Source organism: Perca fluviatilis, chromosome 14, assembly GCF_010015445.1.
Source record: "Perca fluviatilis chromosome 14, GENO_Pfluv_1.0, whole genome shotgun sequence".
NCBI lineage: Eukaryota > Metazoa > Chordata > Actinopteri > Perciformes > Percidae > Perca > Perca fluviatilis.
The window spans coordinates 25,469,070-25,491,361 of NC_053125.1; the positions used below are offsets into that span (position 1 = coordinate 25,469,070).

The window sequence follows — 22,292 nt, forward strand, 5'->3', positions numbered from 1 at the left end:
CCATAGCGATGTTGATGTTTCACACACATGAAATCAAATATAAAAGTCTAATTCCAGAACTGATATACAAAAACAATTATGGAGGAAAACAATGTTCTCATTATTTTATTGGGATATCTCGTCAAACTGTTAGAGGAGACCGAAGCAATCGTGACATATTTTACATTTTCCTTCATAACTCACAGACGACTTGAAATACTCTTGTCATCTTTTGGTACAAGAAACATATATACGCGCTCTAATTAATGATTCAATTAATACATTTAGAGTAATAAGGACTATAATACATTGAATGCAAAAAGTCAGAGTGTTACAATTGTCCCCAATCTTAATGTTACTTAAGATATTTTTGTATTTGGTTAAAATTCTAATAAACAGTTACTTTGTGTGCATATATTTTGTTTTTTGATGTATTTATTGTGTTTTGTATATATGTTTGATGTTTATGTTACGGCAGACATGTTGTTGAGCTGAATCCCAGGAATGAGCCTCAAAGAACTACCCTTCCCAGAGTGCACCAGCAGCAGCAAACCTGCTGCTTGCCACCTGATCAGTAATTATCACTGATTTGGAGCACCTGTTAAAACATGGAGTTTCTCAGTCATTCAGACAAACAAACTTCAAAGAGAAGATGTTCCAAGTTCACTCGTATGTTCAGTCCAAAGATGCCAATGGTCAATGAAATATATTATTTACTTTTACGCGTTTAAAATGCTGCTTAATATGTTCGAGTTATGTTTAATGCTATGTAATTTGGTAAATGAACACATTGCAGCAATGACTTAATTGATTTTGTGGTAAATGGGTTTGTGCTAGAATAATGTTTCAGTTTGAGAAAGTAAAAGTATAAGATACAAAAGTATAGTACAAAGTTAAAATTCTGTTAAATGTTAAAACTTTGCTAATGAATTTGGAAGTCCATGAAATTATCTTTTCTTTATTTCATGTACAGTCTTAAGTGGTTAATTCATTTAAAGATTATTTAGAATGTTTAAATGTTTAAACTAATTTAAGTTCATTAGAAATGTTTAGTTAAATGTTTAAACTGATTAAAAATGTTACATTAAAAATGTTTAATTAAAATGTTTAACTAAAATGGTAACTTTTGTTCTCTCTCTTTAAAGGTTTACAATCTAATTCACTGAACAGACCAATCAACTGACCAAAAGCAAAATAAAAGTGATTGAGTTGGAAATCTGAGTTGTCCCTGTGTCCTTTGAATAGTGATCAAGAGTAGGACTTGACAATCTGTACTGTTTATATTATGGGTTTTAATTATTTCAACATCATTGGAGATTCTCAGCACTGCATTGATATGGGTGGCAATATTACTTGTAATGTTTTTGACCCTGATAACTTAAAACCATTAAATTATATAGATAATTATTCATTGTTACATCTAAACATCAGAAGCCTAAACAAACATCATTCTGATTTAGCTTCCTTACTGTCTAACTCAAGTTGTCATTTTGATGTTATTGGGTTAGTGAAATCTGGCTCAATGATTTTTCATATGCCGATTTACTTAACCTCGATGGGTACAATCTACACATTAAGAACAGACCAAATCGAACAAGTGGAGGGGTCTGCCTCTACAGTTGGGCAAAAGTATTTAGTCAACCACCAATTGTGCAAGTTCTCCCACATAAAAATATGAGAGGCCTGTAATTTCCATCATAGGTACACTTCAACAAAATGAGAAGAACAAAATCCAGAAAATCACATTGTAGGATTTTTTTATTAATTCAGTTGTAAATTCCTCGGTAAAATAAGTATTTGGTCACGTACAAACAAGCAAGATTTCTGGCACTCACAGACCTGTAACTTCTTCGTTAAGAGGTTCCTCTGTGCTCCACTAGTTACCTGTATTAATGGCACCTGTTTGAACTTGTTATCAGTATAAAAGGCACCTGCCACAACCTCAAACAGTCACACTCCAAACTCCACTATGGCCAAGACCAAAGAGCTGTCAAAGGACACCAGAAACAAAATTGTAGACCTGCACCAGGCTGGGAAGACTGAATCTGCAATAGGTAAGCAGCTTGGTGTGAAGAAATCAACTGTGGGAGCAATTATTAGAAAATGGAAGACATACAAGACCACTGATAATCTCCTTCGATCTGGGGCTCCACGCAAGATCTCACCCCGTGGGGTCAAAATGATCACAAGAACGGTGAGCAAAAATCCCAGAACCACACGGGGGGACCTAGTGAATGACCTGCAGAGAGCTGGGACCAAAGTAACAAAGGCTACCATCAGTAACACACTACGCCATCAGGGACTCAAATCCTGCAGTGCCAGACGTGTCCCCCTGCTTAAGCCAGTACATGTCCAGGCCCGTCTGAAGTTTGCTAGAGAGCATTTGGATGATCCAGAAGAGGATTGGGAGAATGTCAGAAGAAACCAAAATAGAACTTTTTGGTAAAAACTCAACTTGTCGTGTTTGGAGGAGAAAGAATGCTGAGTTGCATCCAAAGAACACCATACCTACTGTGAAGCACGGGGGTGGAAACCTCATGCTTTGGGGCTGTTTTTCTGCAAAGGGACCAAGACGACTGATCCGTGTAAAGGAAAGAATGAATGGGGCCATGTATCGTGAGATTTTGAGTGAAAACCTTCCATCAGCAAGGGCATTGAAGATGAAACGTGGCTGGGTCTTTCAGCATGACAATGATCCCAAACACACCGCCCGGGGAACCTAAGGAGCGGGGTTTCGCAAGAAGCATTTCAAGGTCCTGGAGTGGCCTAGCCAGTCTCCAGATCTCAACCCCATAGAAAATCTTTGGAGGGAGTTGAAAGTCCGTGTTGCCCAGCGACAGCCGCAAAACATCACTTACCTAGAGGAGATCTGCATGGAGGAATGGGCCAAAATACCAGCAACAGTGTGTGAAAACCTTGTGAAGACTTACAGAAAACGTTTGACCTCTGTCATTGCAAACAAAGGGTAAATAACAAAGTATTGAGATGAACTTTTGTTATTGACCAAATACTTATTTTCCACCATAATTTGCAAATAAATTCATAAAAAATCCTACAATGTGATTTTCTTTTTCTCACTTTGTCTCTCATAGTTGAAGTGTACCTATGATGAAAATTACAGGCCTCTCTCATCGTTTTAAGTGGGAGAACTTGCACAATTGGTAGTTGACTAAATGCTTTTTGCCCCACTGTTTATCGGGTTAGTGTGTCAGCGCACTTAAGTTAAGAGAGATGCGCTATAGCACAGCCAGGTATGGTGCGTAATGGTGATTCCAAAGCGCTCTTCTTTTGGTCAGAACCAAGGAGAGCGATCGCGGATAGGTCTGTCCTTTGCAACGAAAGTTTTTACAATGCAACAACATATTTAAAGAGAATCAAGCTATTACAATATTTATCTATTTAGTCATTTGTATTAGGTTAAACAGAGATTTGATAATGTTTTTAATTTAAGGCCCACCCACAATTGGTCTGGCCCATCCGAAACTGGAATCCTGGAGCCGTGCCTGATCTCCAGCCCCCAGCATACATACCAAACAAGAATCAAACCACATATATCAGGAAAATGTCACCGACATGTGCGGGCCAGTATGAGTGTTGTCTGTAGGGGGCCGCAGATCTGGAATGGGATTGATGATGGCCTCAAGGTGTTGCCCTCTAAAACACTCAACTGTTTCTGTCAAACACAACGTGTTGTGTCAGGCTTTATACAAGCTACTGGACGTTAACATTAGAGCTGGCCTGTTAGGTTACGTTGCGATGCTCGTAAACGTTGGCTGCACGGTTTCTTACCTTGCTCTACGTTGACTTTACTAGTTCCAGCTTCACCATCACCACCTTTTGTTTTTAAATATGTGTTTAGAAAATCTCTAAGGCCTCTATTTTCTTCTTCTCTTCTCTTTCCTTTTCTGAGCACCGGACTTGTGCTGACTGGACATTTTGAGCGTACTGAACTTCAAATCAAGTGACAACATAAAATTTTGATCAGTGGCCAAACCATTTTTGTGTTGGGGGTGGGGGGGTTCTTAACCACTATTTCAAGGACAATTAGGAACGAAACAAATAAAAAGCTTTTATGTAACTCAAATATAATTTTTTTTTTCCACAAATAGGCCTATTTTAAACATTAAAAAAAAATGATTCCATAATTTAATGAGGGCCCAGTTCTGAGCCCCCCCCCCTACCCTGGGCCCGGGACAACAGACCCGTTTGTCCCCCCCCCCCCATCGGCGGGCGTGTATGTACTGGTGTGCTCTTTGCATGCATTTACTCATCATCATCTGGTTACAGGTGGTAACTGTGTATACCATCGTCTGTACCACTACCCTTTCATGAATCAAGGTCCATTCACTCTACCCAATTGATCTTGTACTCCAACTGTATTATTGTAATGTTTGAAGTGTTATTGTAAATAAACTCAAACTCAATGTAGGACTACATATTCTCATGTTAGAGAGACTAGAAACAGTCTGTCCGTCCAGGTCACAACTCAATAATTCATTGAGAAAATATTGACTGGTAAAACCTGCAGAAACCCTGTATTGTGACATTTGTTGGTTATGTGAGCTAATGACTGCTTTCTATCAGAGCCAAAGTGTGGTTCTAGGAGTCCAGAGTTTATTCTGCTGTCTAAATTGTGCCATTATTCAAATCTCACAACTACCTTTGAGAGAAGCAAAGAAATTAACATATTACAGACAGAATTTAATAACAACAGTTTAACCTTTATTGTTTCGGCATTAATTATGTCATATAAGATTCACTACATCGAAACTCTCCTGTGTTTTACTCTGCTGCTTCTTTTCCCTGTAAAAAACACAGAAATGGTTTGTGTGAGACTGAATAAGTGATAGGGGACAATAATTGTGATCTGTTAATTTTGTAGAATTTAAACCTTTATATATATATAACCTATATATATATATATATATATATATATATATATATATATATATATATATATATATATATTATAACCTTTAATGCTTTATAAGGTGAATATAATACTGTAAAGAATCCGCTCTAACATATCGACAGATATACATCAAAGAATAATTGCATTGTTGGTTATTTTTCACCAAACTGACGTATGTATTTACCTTGCCAGAGTCACGGCTCTTTGCCCTCAGCTTGTTGACCTGGGACTCTGCGATGTCAGCGCGCTCCTCAGCCTCCTCCAGCTCATTCTGAACCTTCCTGCACTTGGACAGATGAGTGTTGGCCTGCTCCTCCTGAAATACAAGACATAGAATTGTTTTTTCAAAAAGATCCATAGTAATGCTGTACATTAAAATGACTATGATATATTGTCAAACTTTCAGTGGTGAAAATGTATATTTTGTCCTTACCGCCTCCTCAGCCTGCCTCTTGTAGGCCTTGACCTTCAGCTGCAATTTGTCAACCAGATCCTGCAGCCTGCCAACGTTTTTCTTGTCCTCCTCAGTCTGTAATAGGCAATATAGATTTGCATGTGTATTTTTAATGGAAATATATTAGATCATTTTTGTACTGTACATGGTAGCTACCAAAGTGACTGTACCTGATAGGTGAGCTCCTTCACCCTCCTCTCATATTTGCGGACACCCTTAATGGCATCTGCTCCGCGTCTCTGCTCACCCTCAACCTCTGCCTCCAGTTCACGCACCTTCAAAAAACAAGACAATAAGTATCTGTCTTTCTTTTCCAAAAATCGTGCTTCAGTTGTGCAAATTCTTAACGTGACTTTCATACCCTGGACTCGAGTTTCTGGAGCTGCTTCTTGCCACCCTTCATGGCCAGGTTCTCAGCCTCATCCAGGCGGTGCTGCAGGTCCTTCACAGCGACCTCCAGGTTCTTCTTCATCCTCTCCAGGTGAGCGCTGGTATCCTGCTCCTTCTTCAGCTCCTCAGCCATCATAGCAGCCTAGAAGAGACAGCATAAAATGTTAGTGAGAAATATCTTGAACATATTGGAGTGAAAGTAAGAACAAATGAAATGTAAACCTACATCAGTGATGGCCTTCTTAGCCTTCTCCTCTGCATTTCTTGCTTCCTGAACAGTGTCATCCACTTCACTCTGGACCTGGACCAGGTCAGACTCAAGCTTCTTCTTGGAGTTCAGAAGGCTTGTGTTCTAAAAGGCAAAAAAGGCACTTTAGTCTTTACATGCCTGATTTTCACGTTATTTCATTGTCATTCGATTTTTCAAATATTGAAGACATTATTGGGCTTGTTCACCTGAGAGTGCAGAAGTCCAACACGCTCACTGGCATCCACCAGCTCCTGTTCAGCAACTTTGCGACCTCTCTCTGTCTGTTCCAGAGCAGCTCTAAGTTCCTCGATTTCAGCTACCATCAGACCGTTCCTGCGATCCACCATAGCAGCTTGTTCCTTGAAGTCTTCCTGTGCTCTGACAGCATCATCAAGGTGCAGTTGTGCATCCTAGTGAAAAAATATCAGGAACATATTCACATGAATGCCAAAATGTACCTGCACTGACCATAGTCCGTGCAACAACTCTTTGTCTAACAATACCTTCAGCTGCGCCTGCACATTCCTCAGCTGCTTCTGGGACTCAGCAGCCTGGCGATTGGCATGGCTCAGCTGAATCTCCATCTCATTCAGGTCTCCCTCCATCTTCTTCTTGATTCTCAGGGCATCGTTTCTACTCCTGACCTCAGAATCCAGAGTGCTCTGCATGGAGTCAATCACCCTCTGGCTGTTCCTCTTGATCTGCTCCATCTCCTCATCTTTCTCTGCCAGCTTCCTGTCCACTTCACCCTTAATCTGGTTGAGCTCCAGCTGGACACGCAGGATCTTAGACTCTTCGTGTTCCAGAGTTCCCTAATGATATCAAAGAATTAAATATTCATCTTTGCCTTTAAACCTTTTATTGTATATTTGTCTATGATTAAGAATTTTTTTCCGAAGATTTCCCCAAGAAAAAAAGTACCTCAGCCTCTTCAAGAGCCGTCTGGATCTCAGCCTTCTCGGTCTCCACCTGCTTCTTGGACTTCTCCAGCTCATGGATGCTCTTGCCAGTCTCACCAATCTGTTCAGTCAGATCTGAGATCTCCTCTGCAGAGAGATACATGTGTTTTATTATATTACACATAATATTTTATTTTAAAATTATTTTTTAACAAAATAAAATAAAATGTTTGTTAATACAGAATGTGTTGTAAATACAGTGTAGCTGTTACATAATGTAGAACTTACGTTGCAGGTTCTTGTTTTCCCGCTTCATGGTCTCCAGCTGATCCAGAGATTCCTCATAAGAGTTCTTCATCTTGAACAGCTCAGTGCTGAGAGAACGAGCCTCCTTCTGTGCTCCCTCAAGCTCGGCCTGACCCTCCTCGAACTTCTGTTTCCACTCTGCCAGTACCTGAATAACATAATTAATACAGTTCAGTTGGTTATGTAGCAATATAGAGAAAAATAAATATATATATTTAATTGTTTGTATGGCTTGGCCACACAAAGTAAACAATGCTACCTTGTCAAAGTTCCTCTGCTTCTTGTCCAGGTTGGCAGCCAGCCCATTGGCCCTCTCCACATCAATCATGAGGTCCTCCACCTCACTCTGGAGCCTCTGTTTGGTTTTCTCAAGAGAAGCACACTTGGAGTTCACTGCCTCAATCTGTTCCTCAGCCTCCTGAAGACGCTGAGCCAGCTTTTTCCTGTTTGAAAATTATGAGATTTGTTTTCCACTGAAACTACTTTTTTCCAGATATGTTTTAATGAATGAAATACAAATCATGACATAGTCTCAGAACCTAGATGAATATAAGACAGCACTGCTTTAATCTAAAATGTTATTTTCGTAATAATAATATACTAAATACAAACAATTGAAAAACATGTTTAGAACATGTGTTTAAATGCAAGTACTGTATTTGAGTTATGCTAAAATGCTACACTTCTGAACTGGATTGTCTGGATTGATTTATCTGAATTGTTTGAATCATACTCACTTGGATTCCTCAAGCTCCTCAGTGCGCTGGATAGCATCAGTTTCATACTTAGTTCTCCACTGAGCCACCTCACCGTTGGCCTTGGACATTCCACGCTGCAGCTCAGCCTTGGCCTCCTGCTCCTCCTCAAACTGCTCCCTCAGCAGATCACAGTCATGGCGGGCTGATTGCAGTCCATGGGCAAGAGCATTCTTGGCCTGGTGTAAGACATATGATTGAATTTACAAAATTCCTTAATCCCAAACTAAATACCAATACACACTAACTTAACGTTGTCTTACCTTGACCTCCTCTTCAATCTGTCTCTTCAGCTCCTCAATCTGCTGTGTGAATGCCTGTTTGCCTCTGGTCAGCTGGGAGACAAGAGCTTCTTTCTCTTCAACTTGACGGCTGAACTCACCTTGTGTGAAAGATGTCATGATACGTTAGTTTTTGTCATGTTTCTTAATAATATACACAACAGATCATTCAGTTTAAAGTTTTAGATACCATTTTCTGTCAGGAGACGTGCTTTCTGTGCATTTGAGTCATTGACTTGACGGACATTTTCATCATTCTTGGTCTTCAGTTCGCTAAGTTGGTCCTCTAGAGTACGGCACATCTTTTCAAGATTTCCCTAATGAGTAAATAGAGATGAGATCAGTAATTGGATTTTATTTATAATATTAATTACATTATTTACTATAGTTTAGTTAACAAAATAGCATGTAACGAATTGTGTACCTTTGCTTTAGCAACAGCCTCCATGTTGCTGGAGAGGTCATCAATCTCCATCTTGTATTCACTCTTTTCCTTCTCAAGCTTCTGCTTTACACGCTGGAGGTTGTCGATCTGCTCTCCCAGCTCAGCTACGCGCTGTCAGCCTGCTTCTTGCAGAGCAGCAGCAGTGGCTTCATGCTGCAGAGTGGACTCCTCAAGATCACGCCAGAGCTTCTGGAACTCGGCTTCACGCTTCTTGTTCATCTCAATCTGAGCAGCAGTGGCACCGCGCCGGCCTCCTCAGCCTCTCACTGATCTCCTCAAGTTCCCTGGCGTGGGCTCGCTCTGTTCTCAAAAAAAAAAAACCCCTCGCACGAGCAGCAAGGAGCACGCGCACAATCTCCTCCAGTTCCTCAATACGAGCCTGTTGAATATAGATGTGATGTCTTTCAGTAAACTTTCACTTTTTATACACAAATTTGGGAACACAATGCACAAATGTTTCATGTAATGCGATATGTCACCTGGAGCTCCTTGATCTTCTTCTGAAGCTGAGCACCCAGTGACTGCTCATCTTCAATCTTGCTAAGGAGCTGACTGATTTCAAAGTCCTTCCTGTGAGAATTATAGATACAGTACATAGAGTTCATGCAGTTGACCACAAATTTTAAAAGAATGGTTGTACAAATCAAAAAATTACGTTACTTTTTGATCTTCTCATCAGACTGCTGCTTGTCATTCTCAAGATCCATTATGGATTCCTGGGCCAGTTTCAGATCACCCTCCAGCTTTCTCTTGGCTCTCTCAAGGTCCATACGGAGCTTCTTCTCTTGCTCCAGAGAACCCTCAAGCTAAGAAATAAAATGAGATTTTAAACATCACATTCAAGAAAAATGCTGTTGCTTTGCCAATCCAAGAGACTTTGTAAACTTACATCATCCACTTGCTGCTCAAGCTTGGTCTTGGCCTTGGTCAGAGTGTTGACTTTGTCTTCCTCTGCCTGCAGGTCATCAAGAGTCTGCTGATGAGCCTCCTGAAGGGCTTTCTTTTCCTTGGTCAGCTTAGCAATGCTCTCATCTTGAGAGGCCATCTCCTCAGTCAGGTTCTTAACCTAAGTGTGCAAGAAAAATCTTGTCTTTAAACGGTCATCATTATAATCTTACATCATCTGCTGGACAGATTATTATTTACCAACCTTGTTCTCTGTGGCATGTTTCTCTTTTTCCACTTTGGCCAAGGTAAGCTCCAGGTCATCAATATCCTTCTTGAGCTCAGAGCATTCATCCTCCAGCTTTCTCTTCTTGGCAGTGAGCTCAGCATTGATTTCCTCTTCATCCTCCAGTCTCTCGGTTGTCTCTTTGAGTTTGGCCTCGAGCTGAATCTTACTCTTGATAAGTCCCTCACATCTCTCTTCAGCATCATTCAGATTCTCTGATTCCTAGTTAATTTTCCAAAAATAGATGTTAGCACATTAACATCAAAAACAACATGAAAAAGCAGAACTGTCCAGTTGGGTTGTACTTACAGATGCTACTTGCAGCTGCAGATCATTCTTCTCCTGTAGAAGGGACACCATCTTCTGCTCCAGTTCCTTCTTCTTGGCCAGGGCAGCAGCTAAGTCAGTGGTCATCTTTTCATAGTTCTCCTTCATAGCTGCCAGCTCCTTCTCAGTTTCAGCACTCTTCAGCAGAGGCTTGATCTTGTAGTACACCTTCATCCATGGCCAGTGTTTGACATTCATGAATGAGCGGACATTGTACTGGATGGTATATACAGCATCCCTGTTCAAAAGAAGTTGCTGTTAGGGACAAAGTTATTCCTCATTATTCATTCCATGGCTGTGCATTCAAAAATTGTTGTTTTCAACATGCCTCGTTGCTGTCATCTTCACAAACTCTTTTCTCATGAGGTAACCACGGCACAAAGCCTGAGTCATGGTGACCAGAGATGCCAGTTTTTCATCTCTCATCTCCTCTAGGACACCCAGCAGACCGGCCTTGAAGAACACCTGATCAAAGAGAAATAGAAATTGATTTCATGTCTGGACTATGCACTTTAAAGATTACTAAACATTAAACCAGAAATGACTCAGAGAGCATGTACCCCACAGACAAGACTAAATGTAACCTGCTCCATGAATGGCCACATGGTGGTGCAAATTCTCAGTTTCTATCCTTTACCCGTTCAGTGGCCTAACTTCCCATAACACTACATAAAATTGTGTAAGACTTTTTTAAGATACTCTTTTTTTAAACAGACAAAATGCACTGACCGTCATTGGAAAGTACCTCTAAATGTTATAAATGTAATCAAGGGGTTTACCTTGGTGTGTCCGAATTTGTACTCATCATGATTAACATCAATTGACCCAAGCAGCTTCTCTGAAGCCTTCTTGTTGTCAATGAACTGGCCCTCGGGGATGACACTGGCATTCAGCACCTTGTACCTTTTTATTAGAGTTAATGGTCAGTGTGAGTATTTTCTTTTGAAAATCTATCAAAATTCTTTAAATATCCAATGATACCTCTGCTTGAAGTCAGCATAGAGAATTCTGCTGGGGAAACCTTTTCTGCAGATTCTGATACCCTCCAGCACACCGTTACACCTGAGCTGGTGGATGACCAGGAAGTTCTCCATCAGACCTGTAAGAAATACATTTCTTAATTACTTCCTTGAATAGTGAGGCTCTAAAATTAAGTAAACCATACCAACAAAACAAATCACTCCTCAAAGAATCTCTTGAGATTAAGTTTTCTATGTACCTGGAGTCTTCGACTCATTGGGAATCAGGCAGCGCACAAAGTGAGGATGGGTGCTCCTCAAGTTAGTCATCAGCTTGCCCAAGTTCTCCTGTAGATCCAAAATGGTAAGTTATATCATGCATATAACAACTGTGAGTTTGAGCACACATTGAGATACTGTATATGAGATAAGTTTGCAATGTTAAACCTTACCCTAAACTGTGAAGACACAGTCTGCATAGAACCACCCTTCTTCTTGCCACCCTTCTTTGCACCACCAGTTTCTGTAAATGTTTTTAAATATACATGTTATGTTAGAATGTGACATATCATTTACATGAACACATGCTACAGTTAAAAAATATACAGTATAACCTTAGAATGTGTTTTAGTTTACTGTAGCTACTATCATACCCTCAACGACAGGAGGATACAGAACAGCCAGCAGTTTCACTGGGGATTTCTGGTACAGCTGTATGACAGAGTCATTCAGTGGATCCTTGTTCTTGTCCAGCCAGCCAGCGATATTGTAGTCCACGGTACCGGCGTAGTGCACCAGGGAGAAGTGGGCCTCAATCTTGCCCTTGGCGGGCTTAGGCTTCTCAAATGCTTTGTTTTTGCCAAGATGCTGGTCATACAGCTTGTTCTTGAAGGATGTGTCTGTGGCCTTGGGGAACATGCACTCCTCTTCGAGGATGGAGAAGATTCCCATGGGCTTGACAAAAGTGTGAAGAAGTATGTCATTAAGTGATACATTAAGTCAAATTAAGAACAATTATACATAATTACCAAATGAAGTGATTACCTTTTCAATGAGCTCAATGCAAGCAGCCAAGTCCATGCCAAAGTCAATGAAATCCCAGATAATACCCTCCTTCTTGTACTCCTCTTGCTCCAGGACAAACATAGTGTGGTTGAAGAACTGTTGCAGTTTCTCATTGGTGAAGTTGATGCACAGCTGTTCCAAGGTGTTGAACTGTGATGGGACAAATAATTAGTATAATCTCTCACAGGACAATAAGAATTATTCTGTCATGAAAAGCATCAGCCTCTGAATTGTTTGAAATGAAGCTTACGTCAAAGATTTCAAAGCCAGCGATATCCAGGACACCAATGTAGAACTGTCTAGCTTGTTTAGTGTCCAAACTCTGGTTGATACGGACGACCATCCACAAGAACATCCTCTCATAGATAGACTTGGCCAGGGCAGGCACTGCGTTCATCACCTAAATAAAAACAAGGATGTGATTTGTTTAAAATCAACCGTCAACCATCTTGTATAATGATGAAATACTGGTATTTAAAATTTTTCTAATGAAATAAATGACACAAAAGATAAATAGAAGTGATACCAGTTTATCTCAATTACCTGAGGTACAGTCTGTCCCTTGGTGACATACTCATTTCCGACCTTCACTCTGGGATAGCACAGAGCCTTGAGCATGTCAGCGGAGTTCAGACCCAGCAGGTAAGCAACCTTGTCAGCCTCTGAAAATAGTTCATAGATTTCCATCATGATATGGACAGAACCAGAGTGATTAAGAACTGTATAACTGTTTTCCCCCAAGCTATTCACTCTGAGCTGGCATTAAATACTCACCCTCTGTGCCATCAGGCTCAGCCTGCTCCTCACGCTGCTTCTGCTTGAACTTCATGTTACCATGGTGGAGCACAGCACCAGTCATCCTGTAGATGCTCACCTTCTCTTCACCAGTGAAGCCCAGGATATCAATGGCATTCTGAGTTCAAAAGAGGTCCACACAAACATAATCACTTAAAAGGGCAGTTTTGATGTGGATATATTTAAATATTTGAAAGTAAAAATCACTCACATCAGTGGCTTCCAGCTCTTCTTTGTCATTAATGCTGGCCACAGTGATCTGACCCATGCTACACATGGGGAAGTCGTAGGGGTTGGTTGTGATGAGTGCCTGGTCTGGATATCAAAAAAAGGGTGAACACTTGAGAACATTTGTTTCATATGAAAACAGGTTACAATGTGCATCCTGTCAATCTTCTTACCAAGTATCTCAGGGATGTGGCCGGTCATCATCTGGAAGAAGATGTGGTAGCCTCTTTCATCAGAAAGCTGGTATGTCACTCTTGACTTCTCCAGCAGATCTTCAAAATTGTTCATAAAATACAGTCTGACCAATTCTCAATTCCATTCGTTTGTATGTACTATGAGTATTATTACTTACATGTCTCAATATCAGCACTAGCCAGTTTGCCAGTTGTGCCGAAATGGATTCTGATGAATTTACCCTGTTTGGAACAAAGGATTTTTACTGTCACTCCACATTGGCAATCTGTAACAAGACCTCTTTCATGTGTAGAAATTGTTCCATACTTACAAAACGAGAAGAGTTGTCATTCCTAATAGTTTTGGCGTTACCATAGGCCTCCAGCAGGGGATTGGCTGCAATAATCTGATCCTCCAGTGACCCCTATAATCCAGGTTTAGAATTACAGTCAGATAATGACTTTATTTTTCCCCGTTGAAAAATATTCTATAGATGAAGAAGCCTGAAATGTAATCACACAGTAAGATACCTTTGATGTGTCCCTCTTCGCTCCACCAACTGCGATTGTTGCAAAGTACTGGATGACACGCTTGGTGTTCACAGTCTTTCCAGCACCAGATTCTCCACTAGGTATAGACATAGACTTTTAAGAATTTGATCAAGATATTTGACTATGTTAAACAAAGTCAACAAATGTAAATGTAACAAACTTACGTGATCAAGACAGACTGGTTCTCCCTATCTGTAAATAAAAAACAAAAATAATGTAATAATAATTGAGTTTTACTGCAACAGAAACCCTTTTATACTGAGAAATTCTACATTGTTTTGGTAATGACTTACCAGTAAGCATGAACTGAAAAGCGTTGTCAGAGACAGAGAAGATGTGGGGTGGAGCCTCCATACGCTTCTTGCCTCTATAGGCACTTACACATTCAGCATCGTACACTGGGAGCCACTTGTAGGGGTTCACAGTGGCACAGAACAACCCAGAGTAGGTCTGAAAGTGATCATAGAGATTCAACAGTTAACTCTATGTTTCCTACAAGTTTAGCAATTCGCAATAGTTCTTTTCTCACTAGGCAGATTGTCTTACGTAGATCATCCATGCTGCAAAACGCTCTTTGAGGTTATACAGCACAGAGGCTTCATTGAGATGGGTCATCATGGCCATGTCCTCAATCTTGTCATACTTGGGAGGGTTCATTGGATAGACGTCATCTTCTTTCACTGTCCTCTCCTGCAACAGGACATTAGACACAATGATAACTAATCATATTGAATTCCCAGTTGACTGTGACTTCATGATACTAACCTCCTTAGTGTCCAGGACTTCGACGGTGACTTTGGCACCATCTTTCTTGATGATTTTTGCCTTCAAGTACAGCTCCTTGGTATCGGCCACATAGCAGGCACTCTTGGCATCAAATGGTGCACTTTGAGCCTCAATTCTCTCCTTTTCTGGCTTACGAAGGTAAACGGCAGCTTTGCCATAAATGGCCATCTCCGCGTCCGTACTCATGGTGGCGGTTTACTTCTGTGAAGTAATTACAAATAAGAGTAAACCTATATATAAATAATTTTATATTTAGACATTAAAACTAATGTCTTCTATCCATATGACTGGGAAGCCCAGAATTATATAGTCCAATTAAATAATTAACATATACCTATCAAATTGACTTCTGGGCATCATCACAAGTCAGTAAGTCAAACAATAGCAATCTTAGAATGATGGTTTCTGTTCATTTAATTGAACAGTTCCTAAATGCCTGGTGTTGTACTAAACATCAACAATATATCAATACCAAAATATTTTTTTACATTATTAAAAGATGCCTTTATCTTAGTTAAAGCCTTTCAGACCGTCAAACAGATTGTCTATGCTGTAATTTCATTACGTTGCTCTATAATTTACACACAAAATCTGTTGCATGTCTCTCCGTCTAGGGAGAGAGATTCATGCTCAGTTCCTCTTCCTGAGGTTTCCTCCGTGTTCCCCTCCTTAAAGGGGTCCAAATTGAAGGTCTGAGGATAGAGAGTGTCGTATGCTGTACAGATTGTAAAGTCCCTTGAGACAAATATTAGGTTATATAAAAAAATTGACTTGACTTTACTTGGCTGATTGTTGTTAGAATTAACACTAGGGGCCCTATCTTGCACCCAGCGCAATTGCCTTTGTACACCGACGCATGTATCATTCCTATTTTGCACCCGACGCGCAGCGGACTTTTCCCTCCACAGACGCACGTCGGTAAAATAGGGAATGTATTTGCGCTCCTGGGGGCGGTTCAGCGAAAAGAGGAGGCGTGTTCTGGCGCAAACGTCATTGGTGCTATTTTGCAGTTTCAGAAATCAATTCTGCCACTGACCAGGAAAAACCTGGTCTAAAGTCAGTGGCGTTAGTCTAAAGTCAGTAGCGCATTATACAGATGCTATTTAAGGGGCGCATGCTTGGCCAGAATGTAGCGTGTGCACAATGCGCATAAACTTCTCTCATTTAAACGGACGCAGCAGTTACCATTTTTGTAAACCATACATAATTACAAAGGAAAATATTACTGAAAATGCGCTTCAGGTGTTTGGATAGGTCAGGAGGCACTTTACAGTACAGTCCTCAAAAAGTCGCAGCATTCTTTGTGGCTTGTTGTGATTTACACAACATTTCCATGAATCATGGATGTGTTGATGACATAAATGAGGAAATATTAGAGGACTTAAGGAGACGTGATGTTGAACTACGGCGGGATCTTGTCCGGGAGTAATGCGCGAAGTGCTCCTGATGGAGCGGGTGGACGGAGATGGTGTGGGGGGAAGAGGAAGGGGCACAACAGGTGCAGGTGGTGCGTTTGGAGGCCCACGCTCCATGGCTGCAGCAATCCTACCCAGACTTGAGGAGACGCGCCCGAGAGGCCGCAGCAACATCGCCATCCAGCCAAGACGGGCATTTATTACTTTGCCGCATCCCAGACAGCTCCACCGGCGTGCGCCAGGCAAATCCGCCGTCATAATAGCAATCAAGCGCGCCTGCTCTTAAAGGGAATGTGAGATGACGCTCTGATTGGTTTATTGCACGTTACGCCCAAACCACACCTAGCTACTTCAGACCAACCCATTTTAGATTTGCGTCGGGCGCAAGAGTCATTTATCCCGCCGGTATAATAGCAACAGCGCTCGAGATCCGCCCACAAAGCTACTTGCGTCTTGCGTTTCATACTTGCGTTTCAGATCGTTAAAATAGGGCCCTAGGTGTCATTTTGAGTTTTGTCCTAATTGAATGTAAAACACCTAAGGTCACAGATTAAACACACAAATACTTAAAATAAAAGTTGTACATACCTTATCCTTTCCCCTTGTGAAAACAATGTTGCACTCCACAATCCTATTGAAAACATCATGGGTTAGTCAGTGCAGGAAACAACCTCAAAGATGCACAGAGTGCATTGAATACATACATTCATTCTTGCACTGAACTGCCTTGCACTACATTTATATTTAAATCTTAAATCTCGACTATACTGAAATTGCACTATTCTTTCCCTCTCTTCAATTGTTATTGTATATTTTTCGTAAATTTGTAAATTATATTGTATTGTTACTTAACATTATTTTTGTTTTATTTGTTACTGTCCTTTCTGTTTTTATTCTTTATATGTTAAGTGAGTGTTGTACTTTAAGAGCAAAGATTAACTGGAGTCAAATTCCTTGTTTGTTTACGCAAACCTGGCCAATAAAGCTGATTCTGATTCTGATGACATTATATTTAATTTACAAAATATAACTTCATATAATTTCCAAAATGAGAAATACATCTAAATGGTATGATGCATAGTAGTGGACCACCTTACCCGAAGCTGGAACTTCACTCGTCTTCCACCACGCTGTCTAAGGCACCCACATGGACCCCTTATATTCAGTCTGGTGTGCTAACTAAGCAGAGGTTGAAGCAGACTTGCATGCCAATTATGGTAAGGGTGACAGTTGAGACTTGCCGCATTTTTTGCTGGTTCTATATTTGGAAGAATCCCTACCCTGATTAAGCAGCTTTTGAGTTCTTTCAAAACATTCACATATACACACATTTTTTAAAGATTATAATAGGAAATGGTGGTGTTGACACATTTTAAGATGAAGATTACCTTTAACCTTTAAAAACTGTTTGTTGCTACCCCCCTTAATTTACTGTTTTCGGTCAAATTTGACCGGACAGTTTTAACTGCTCTTATTTTAACATAAATGCCAATAAAAATGACAAAAAAGTGTTTTTAATAGAATACTTATTGTAAAAGAACCTTAGTAGAACATTAACATCTACAACGTGTGTGTGTGTGTGTGTGTGTGTGTGTGTGTGTGTGTGTGTGTGTGTGTGTGTGTGTGTTTCTGTGTGTGTGTGTGTGTTTCTGTTTGTGGGTGTGTGTTTCTGTGTGTGCGTGCATGAATGTGTGTGCGAACATTGGTGGTAACATGACAACATGAACTGACAACATGAAGTATGTGTGTGTGAGAGTGTGTGTGTGTGTGAGTGGGTGTACGTGTGTGTGTGTGTGTGTCTGTTTGTGTGTGTGTGTGTGTGTGTGTGGGTGTGTGTTTCTGTGTGTGCGTTCATGCATGTGTGTGTGTGTGAACATTGGTGGTTCACACGCACAAATGGCAAATTGCAGCGATGGTGCAGTGTCCCTTGCAAATGGAAGCTTTGCATTGAATGGGTACACAAGCACAGGAAAGTTGTAGGAGTGTGTGTATGGAGATGTCTTTTATCTCCTGAATGAAAATTATACTCTTTCCTATTCATTTCCTATGGCAGTCATTTTTTACTGTGACTAAGTTGAATAAATCACTCAAAATTCAAAGAAAGTAGTCACATTGAATGTTATGTATTCAAATGCCTTTTGTGAAGGATATCATAAGGTCTTGAGGCAATCTGATGAAAAATGCCATATTTATGGTACAGGGAATGTGTAAATCGGTCATTTTTGACCGGAACAGTGTTAGAAGGTTAAGATGATTGATAATTGTTTGATTGACATTCTTTAATTTAAGACTATGTTGTGGGATTTTAAATAAAAGTTTGTTATCTGACAGACAGCAAATGCATCAAAGGTCGATGAACATTGACATTATGGTCTTAAATTATTTCATGCTTGCGCTTGTTTAGTAATTTCTTGACTCCTAATAAACCTGCTTGTGCTGAGGTGAGTAAAGATGACAAAATGAGATTAGTTTTCATACAGATTAGAGCAACAGTGGTTTTGGTACTTGTTTTGACATGATGTGATGTTAGGCTTAGTTTTCCAAGCTATTGGCAACCTTTACTGAAAATGCAAGACAAAAGAGCAAAAAATGACTTTTTACACTTGCCACTTTTCAGTCATGTGAATTGGATTATTATGGTTATTATTATGGCAATATTTACAGTGCATATGTAAACATACCCAGATATGACTTACTATGTAATATTTGTAATCACTAAGTAAGGAACATTTTTATTAAATGTAATTATATTTTTACAATTGCACATTTATTACTGCCTTTTCTAAACTAACTTAACATGATTTTACAGAAATGTCAATATCTCCTGAAATGTAATTTCATTCATTCAGGCTCTGAGATGTCTTTTTAACCCTTAAATGCATAAGCGGGGTCAAAAATGACCCCAGCGGTTGTTTTATTGCATTATCTTTGTAATTTTACATTTTTATCATTTAATTTCCATGTATTCCTCAAATAGGTTGTCTTTGACATGAGGCCATTTGGATTTGTATTTAATTGTTATATTATTTAAGTAATTGCATGTTTTGTGTCAGTACCACACTTTTCCATGGAATTTCAAAGGTTAACCCTAGGAGACCTTTGACTTTTATCAACTGTGACTGTCAGGTATACATTTACTGTTGATCCACACATCTAATGCCAGCAGTCTCACCACCCTGAAGGTTATTTTTACTACTACTACTACTTACTTTACTAAATGTTAATATTATTTTTAATACTCTACCAGTCACTGATCTGATCACTGCTAGTGCATTAGTGTATTCTTATTCAAAACAGTGCTTACCAAAATCCCTTCATTTTTACTTTACCTTAATTCCCTTACCATGAGTTAAGTTATACAAATACTTTGAAGTTTAAGTTGGAAGTATTGTTAAGTAGTAAGTAGTTTTTTCAAGAGGCAGTGATGTGGTTAGTTATATAATTTCTAACTGGTAACCACCAACATGTCAGAAAGGTCTGGTGGCACTTTGACATTTCCAGTTGAAAATTAATTTCAGTGCTCAACATCGTGTCATTAAATTACAATGTGTCACGATGTCAGTCAGCCTTGATGCAACTAAATATTGGCGTGTTTACATTTCCTGTCAGTAGCTGGGGTGCAACTGTAGACTATAGAATGTAACAATAGTTACAAGCTATAAAGACAAGCACGTTTTGCAAAATTTCATGTGCTTTCAATAGAGCAAAAATTATTTCAATATGATTTATTATTTTTAGTAGTGGCTCTAAACCTGCTAGCATTTACACCACTTCTCTGTAGTTTGTGAAATGGTCACGTTATTTAATCTATGGATTTGTGTACAAGGACACGTTTTTCTCATTTTTTTCGTGTTGGTGAGGACGATTTTTAAACTAATGAATTTCAATGGGATGCATATTTCATGATCACAGCACGATTACAGTAGTGAGTAGTATGAAATGCCGAAAATTCGCGTAGGGAGGTTGGTTGGGGTGGTGGATGGGTCAAACAATACAGGACTTTCACCCCGGAGACCGGACTTTGCGTCCCAGCGTAAACCCCAACCGTCCCGTTGTTGTGGCGCGTCGGCGTCCCAGAGACCGGGGATCGGGTCCCGGCATGTGGCGTGTCCTTTCCCCGAGCTTCTTTTCCAAAACCCAACCTCCGTATAGATGCTTCCCATTATGTGCTGACCACACAAATAAATGACGCTCTCAGCAACACAAAATAAACAAGATGTACACGAATCAATAGATTCAAAATAACGTGACCATTTCACGAACAGCTGTGAGACCGTGTTGCCCTTAGACATGCACACTATGTAAATATACTCTTGAGCACAATCATGAGGTGTGTTTGTGTGTGTGTGTGTGTGTGTGTGTGATATTGTATTGTTAAGTAGTACGTCGTTTTTTGACTTAAGAAAAAAATTTCTTAAGTTTACCGCATAAAACGCATTCATTCTGGAAGAGTGTAGGTATTGGTAGGTCATGCATCTATGGGTTAAAGGAGATTCCGTCTACATTATAGAAAGATTAGGATTAAGCAGTCAGAGTGAACCAGTTGTCAGCTAACTTGGGGTGCTATATAAAGCATATGCTATCTTCTGTGAGCCATATGTGTTAGGGGCCCCTCTGTCAAGATCCATCTTGTCCATCTTGTAATTTAAGTGGTTTCAAAAGTTGCTGTACATACTGTACAGTAAGTGTTACCAGACAACTTGCCCTTACTTTCAGATTTGCCCTGGATGTCACAATTTGTCTTTTAGTGGACTATTGATATGCAGGTATAATTGATTGAAAATATGTTTTTTCTGTGAATGATAAAAATGTCCAAAACATTTTTTTAAATTTAATTTTCATGCAAATGTACAATTTACACAAGCTACTGCACTGAATGTTAGACGAGAGAGAAACAAAGTAGTGAAATAGTTAGGTCACATCAAGTGTAAGATACTGTACAGTGAAAATACAGATTTCATTGAATAGGATCTTCACTGAATGTTTTGTATTAGAAAATCTCTCTCTCACACACACACACACACACACACACACACACACACACACACACACACACACACACACACACACACACACACACACACACACACACACACACACACACACACAGAGTTTCAAACAATGATTAAAATGTTTCAGGTATGGGCTCCTACTATGCTTCTTAGTCCTGTTTTTGATCAAATGTTTAAGATTATTTGATGTTCAGATGACTGTTTGCCCACCAAGGCGGTTGCAGTGAGCACACAGCTGATTGATGTCTCACAGCAAAACACTCCCCCTTCCAGAGTTTACCTCACATGGTCAGATGTCAGAGCCATGCTATTTAGGCTACTTTGAAAGAAAAGAAATGATCAAAGCTACTATTTTGACCTTTTAATAACCCAGTCTTAACTAACAAAATTAGCTAATTAAAATATGTGGTGGCTCCTAGTTGTTTCCCTCTAAGGGGCTAAAAAACAAAGGAGAAGTATTATCTGCTCATCTTGTACAACGATCGGCCAGCAATAACTCACCCAACATTTTGTGTGCTGAATTGCACTCAATGTAATTAGATAGGGGTCAAAGTCCTGAGAAGGAAGAAAGGTCAGAGGACGGCTGCTGTTGTGGGGGGGACATTTGAAGCACACGGCAGTTATTGAAGCTTCTGAAAAAACAGTCTGCTGACATGTTGCTGCATTAATATTATCACATTAAGTGGTTCATGTCGGACATTTTAACAGCTACTGTTTTTTTTTGACATTTTGGAGGCTTTGTTGACGATAATTTTCCGGGCGTTTTTGTCGCTTATTTTGATGTTTTTGTCACTTTTTTGTCGCTTTTCCCCCCAATGTTTTTTTTTGTTTTTTTTACATTTGACATTTTTCCCCAATGTTTTGTCATTTTATTTTATTTTTTCTCAGACGTAGCCTATTTGTTGTTTTCTGCTGATCATCAGTTATTTAACAGATAAAGAGGAACTTTTGTTGTTTTTGTTTCCAGGAAGTTAAAGAAGATTAGACTTTGGCTCCACCTGCTGCACACTTCACCAAACTGCAGCTTTTCATCATCACTTTGTTCATCATGTCTTTTTGACGTTTTTGTTGCTTCTTAAACGTATCAGTCGCTTTTTCTGTGTTTCTGTGGATTTTTCTCACATTTTAGTCGCTATTC

At 39.8% G+C, this 22,292-nt stretch overlaps 1 pseudogene; it reads right to left on the bottom strand.

Moving 5' to 3' along the window:
* Nucleotides 1-4,679: 4,679 nt before the first annotated feature.
* LOC120573126 lies at nt 4,680-14,928 on the bottom strand (annotated as a pseudogene).
* Between the last annotated feature and the right edge of the window lie 7,364 nt (nt 14,929-22,292).